We start from the raw sequence: 6,067 nt of genomic DNA, 5'->3' as shown, positions 1-6,067 counted from the left end.
CTGAGAAGGGAAGTGATTCGTCCAAGGTCACACAAAGTCATAAACAGAGCTGGCATCATGGTCCCTTTTGGTAAGTCCTGAATGGGGCTGCCTGAAGCGAGGGGGTGGGGCTCCTCCAGGACTGGATCCAGGGCTCAGACACCTCCTTCCTGAGTCAGCACCATTGCACAAGAGTCCAAAAGTCCTTCCGAGTTTCTGTCTGGAGCTTATCCTGCCTCCTCTGGGCACTTGGGACTATGGGGTGGAGAAGGGCCCCACCCCTTCAGTCTTCAGCAGAGTAGGTCTTAGGCAAGCTGGTAAATAACCAGCTGGGAGAGAGGGTGTGAGGGAGAGAAGTGGGAGCAGCCCATCATTCTGAAGCTCTAAAATAGTCCCCTCTTTTAACCAAGACCAGGATTAGGAGCAATACTATGGAAACGGGACAACCCATCCAACCATGGAGGCCTTGACTTCCAATAACAAACCCAAACAGCCCCACTGACCCAAAGGGTGGACTCCATTGCCAAAATTCTAACTTTGTAAAGGGAGAATGGATGGTGGCCCCGCCAAGCCAGGGCATAGGATATCAATAAAAAGGTTTACGTAGGGCCTGTGTAAACAAAAGGTAGCCAGCATATATACCCTGGCTATCTCAGATTTCCTTGTTTGTCAGGAACTAAGTAACTGGGAAGGAACTTTCTTCTCTCCAGCCCTTCTAAGATATTCACCTCCATCTTTAGTCTTTTGGTCTCTGTGGGGCACAAGAATAATCACAGATTAAATGCCTTATCGGCAGATCTCAAAAGCTGGAAGAGACCTCAGAGCTCATGTAATCCAAGCCTCTAATTCTGCAGATGGGGAAACTGAGACCCAGGAAGAATAAATCACCCAATGTCAGTCAACTGACAAGTGTACTATGTGCTAGGCACTAAAGATACAAAGAAAAAATGAAACCATCCCTGCTCACAAGGAACTCAGGTCCTATAGGTCACAGGTGGTAAGCACTGAGATGAAGGATTTGAACCCAGGTCCTCAGCTTGAGTCTAGCCCTCTTTCCGCTGTATCCCGTACACATGGAGCATTGTTCACGTTGGATCCCATCCCCACCTGCAGCCCACCAGAAGCTTTTCTGCCCTCCCCTAGACACTTTATCTTACTCCCCAAATCTTCTCTGACCCTCCCGCTACCCTAATTCCAGGCCAGATTTGGGCAGCTAGTCACATACCCTGCCTACCTAGCTCAAGGTGTTTGCTTTTGGAAAGAAAAGAGGAGAGGAAGGAGAAAAAGGCAGAGGAGGCCCACTAATTAGTAATCATCACTAATTAATTACACACTTCCAACTCAGCACTCCTGAGGATATTAAAGTTGTGATTCCACCTCTCCTCTCTCCCTCCTCCCCCCTTCTCCTTCCTCAGAAATGGAGGGCGGTGATGGAGATGAAAGAACAGCACCAAGGTGTCTCATTTCCAGGCCATAGCCATAGGCTTCTCAACTCCCCACCCATGTGTCCAGCTCCTCATGCTCTCCATGGCCCAGTTTCTCCTACTCTTCTTGTATCAGGTGAAGAAACCCTGGGCGCTAGGCATCTGTCCAAATCTGATACTAGGGCCCACAGCACAACACTGTGCATGGCATGGCGGAGCAAGCTCCTATCGATGTAGGAGTTAGGAATCTTGGATTGGAGTCCAAGCTCTTCTTGACAATTCACTTCATCTGTAGGGCTCAGTTTCCTTAACTGTAAAATGAGGAAGTTGGCCTAGATTGTCTTTCTTTTTTGTTTTTAGCTCTGACACTAAATCTTGTTCACTCATCAATGAAACAATCAGCAAGCATTTATGAAGCACTCACTATGTGCCAGGCACAGTTCTAAGCTCTGGAAGACAATGAAAAGGAAAGAGAAGGTATCTGACATGAAGGAGCTTTACATTCTGAAGGTGATAAGAAAGGCCTCGCTCTAGGTAGGGCCTTTTGCTTTTTCTTCAAGTCACAAGGCAAAAGGGGAAATGGAAGGTATTATTCCCATCTTTTGTTTACATAACATATTGGTAAAAAGTTCAAGTTTGAAAGGACTTTCCAAATTATGTGAAAACACTCCCTTCGATTTTCATCTGAAGAAAAACTACATGGAAGTTCACCTGTATATCCCAGAATGGAGGGGGAGGGGAGGAAGAAAAGTAAATAGCTAAATGTTCTAACCAGAAAACCAAAGTGTTTAAATGAGTTTGTGTCAGAGGGTTGTTGAAAAGAAAACACAAAGTTCTAATTAATTAACAGGAAGATTATCTCCTCCAATCACCACCTGGCCCCTAGTCCTATTCTGGACAGTAGCCACCGGAGGTACCTGCCACAGTGATCTCCTAAGTCAGTTCCTTTTGTGGCCTCGGACATCTCAAAACAGGGGCTGCCTTCTAGGAAAATCCCGTTGGATGACACCACATTAGGTGACTTGTCGCCCCCTCCCCCCAAATTCTTGAGTCTCTTCCCAAATCTCCCAGTCCCTAGACTTCAGCTCTTTTCATTGTTTGCCGAGTACTTTCTGCTGGGAGAGAAATAATCCATCTGGCCATAGGATGTTGCCTGATAGAGAGTGACAGAGGAGAGGAGAAAGAAGGGAGGGAAATTCTCTTAAACTAAACCTTCCGGGGCTCCCTTCCTTCTCCCCACCCTCCCCCAATCATAACATCTATTCATTCCTCTCTCAAACCTCGTCTAGTCCAGTTGCCTTTCTCTACTCCCAACTTCTCACCTGGAAAAAGAATTTTACCTTCTCACCTGTGAAAACTGAGGCACAGGCTACCACAGGGCTCAAACCTAGATGGCCTCACCCTTCACTGGGCCCACCACACCAGAGTCCTGTCTCATGCCCTCTGCCTCAGTCACTGCCTTCAACTTTCTTCTACTCACTCATCTCCCCACCCAGAAAAACCACCTAAGTCAAGCCCCTGTCCTTACCTGCTTTGGATGCCTTGAGCCAGGAACTAGGGAAGAAAACCAGCTTCTTCCCTCGGAAACCCAACTCCGGGGAATGAAAGGGCTTTGAGTGCCGATGCTGCTTCTCCCCAGCTACAGGCTTGCCATTCTGTTCCTGCTCTGGCTCTCCCTTCTCCCTCCCGCTCGCCCTGCTCGGCTGGGCCAGGAGAACCAGGTTACTTACTTGTTATGACTTGAGTCAGAGGGGAGGAGCAGGTGAGCAACTCCTTCCCTGAGCTAATCCTGCCGCAGCTCTGTTCCTAGGGCCTCTGGACTTCCGGGGAAGGGGGGTGGGGGGAGACAGGACTCATCTGGAGGGGAGCCCCCAAGCAGAAAACAGTGGGGCTTTTTACCCCAGGTGGCCCACAGGGCCACGGCTTTCCTGGAGCAGGCCATTGTTTTCATTCTAGCTTATTTGCCTTTCTGGAAACTGGGGGGTGAAGCTCCCGGGGTGGAGTGGGGTGGGGAAGGCTGATTTCTGAGTGAGTGAGCTGAAGGGCTGGAAAGAAGAGAGGGGTTGTTTACTCTGCAGCTAATAATAATACCCGCCTCTAACATGTGTATGGCACTTAAAGGTTTTCGAAGCACTTCCAACATTTTGTCTCATCTGATCCTCATATCCTCAGTCACATAACCAAAAGCAAGGTCAAGAACCCAGCAAGAGCCCAGAAGACAAAGCTAGCATTAACTAGCATAAGTTGAGATGGAGGAAAATTGGGGCTTGAAGTAAGGAAAAACTTTCTAACAATTAGAGCTCTGAAAAAAGTGGGATGGGCTGCTTGGCTAGAGGGGGTCAAGCAAAGGCGGCGCCTTGTAGAGGGGATTCTTTTCCAGGTACAGGTTGGACTAGATGGCATCTGAGTCCCTTCCAACTGGGAAATTCTGTGATTCTGAGTCCTGGCCCCCAGTTCCACAGAGGTCTCCAGGGGCAAGGCAGGAAGGAACTTTTCCTTTTCTTATTACAAAAACCCACCTTTAGTGCAGTAAGACTATAGAGTTACTCCTTAAAAGAGATTGATCCCCATTCTTCCAAGACTGCCCCATAAAATAAGAGGGGGCCGATGATTTCAAGGAGCATCGATCCCTGGGGAAGAAAAGGGATTCCTTTGCACCCACTGATCTCTTTCTCTCTCTGTCTGTCTCTCTTACCACCCACAAACAAAATATATGGACACCCACTCTCCAGCCAAATCTATTTGGGATCCTACTCATTTCCCATATGAAGGAAAAGCCAGGTTCTCGAAAAATCCCACCCCATTCTACTCACTTCTTCCTGAGTCCAAGAAACAGATATATCTACCCTTTGTACCCTACAAGTCAGAAGTGGAGGCAGGGAAAAGCACATTTACCCTATCCGGAAACCGAAAGAGGAACAGCCTAAGAACACACATATGGGATCACTGAATGACAGAGTTTGGAGGGACTCTGGACACAGTGCTTGGCACACAAGAGGCACTATCTAAATAAATGCTTATTCCCTTCCTGTCACTCACTCACAAACCTCCAGTGGCTCCCCACTTCCTTCTGAATAAATCCCTAATCCTGGTATTCAAGGTCCTTGATGATGTGGTTCCGACTTGGGAATACCATTCCTCTGCACATACCCTATGATCCTGCCAAACTGGACCAGATGTTATTTACCACACTCTCTTATCTCAAGTGTCCCCGTTTCTATTGTCCTCCCACCTGGAAGGGACTCCTCCACATCTCTCTCCCTTCTAAAGTGTTTCCTTTTCTTGATATTCCAACCCAGCTGCCTCATCCTCCACAAACACTTTCTTAACCACCTTCTAACTCGAAAGTGATCTTCACCTCCCCAAATTTCTCCTAAGTTTGCCTGGATCTCCCTTTGCACCTGCTCTCCTTCATATCATAGCTGTTTTGGTACCTGCTTCCCTCCCCACCCCCATTAGACTATAAGCTGTTTGAGGATAGGATCTGTGCTTTAGCTAAGCCATGTATCATACCACTCCTAGGGCTCAACATGGTGTTAGACACACCTGATAAAACTTTGCTGATGAGGAATAATCGTATTTTTGTATCTCTGATATCTTTGTGTACCTAGAATGGTACCTTGGGGAGGTCTAGACCTAGGCTTTCATTACCATAAGAGAATACCCAGTGGGCACTTCGACAACTCTTAGGTAATTGAGGCTTCAGGAGTTACCTGGGTCACTGACAGAATCCACCACCAGCCTATGGTCACACATCTTCTTGACTCCCAGACTCCTTCAGGGTGTAGCAGGGTGTCAGGATTATGGGAGGCAGTACCAGGATATGAATCCTGCCTCTGACACTAGCTCTGAGATGCTTCAAATGTCTGGACCCCTTTCCTCATAATGAAATGGGGATCATAATACTCATACTATCTCACAGGGCTGTTGTAGCAAAGTACTTTGTCAGCCTAAAGCACTCCAGGAGGTGTGAGTTGTAGGATTATGGTGGATCCAATACCCCCACTTAACAGAAAAAGAAACTGAGGGTCGGATAAGGAATGTTTCAGACTGAGCACCAGTGGTTTTCCTGAGTTTTTTCAGCCTGCAATTTCCCAACCCCTCAGGGACCCCAAAGCTTCCTAAGCTCCAAAGTTTCAAGCAGAAAACTCCAGGGCCACCAAATAGCAACCAGGAGCTAGCCCCAATCCCCTCTGCAGAGGATTCAAGTCTTTGGCAGCTGGGTTTTAAATGCTGTCCCCAGGCCCACCCGCAACTCAGCTCTAGGCCTGTTTCTGCTTTTCCCAAAACCCTTTCTTCCCTCCTCTCCCCTTATTGCTTTCCCAGAGCCTGATCTCCTCCATTTCCCCCCCTCTTTCTCTTATACCTAGCCAGCTCACTCACATTCCTTACCCACACCCTCTCCAAACAATACCCTCCTGAGGCCCTCCCAGCTGACCACCAGATCCTTCCCTCCATAGCTGACCTCAGGGTTGCTGCTGAGGGGCCCAGGCAGGGAAAATCCCCTCTCCCCCCTACCTCTTCTTACTGGGAGCCTGAATAGAACGCAGCAATCTTTAGGTGCACGTCTTCTAAGAAGTAGGGAAGTAAAGCCCCCTCCTCCCCAAGGCAGCTTGGAGGACGAGTCAACCCACAGCTCTGGGCTTGAGCTGGGAAGATGGACT

Source organism: Trichosurus vulpecula, chromosome 4 (assembly GCF_011100635.1).
Source record: "Trichosurus vulpecula isolate mTriVul1 chromosome 4, mTriVul1.pri, whole genome shotgun sequence".
Lineage (NCBI taxonomy): Eukaryota > Metazoa > Chordata > Mammalia > Diprotodontia > Phalangeridae > Trichosurus > Trichosurus vulpecula.
Note: the sequence above shows the minus strand (reverse complement) of the source record.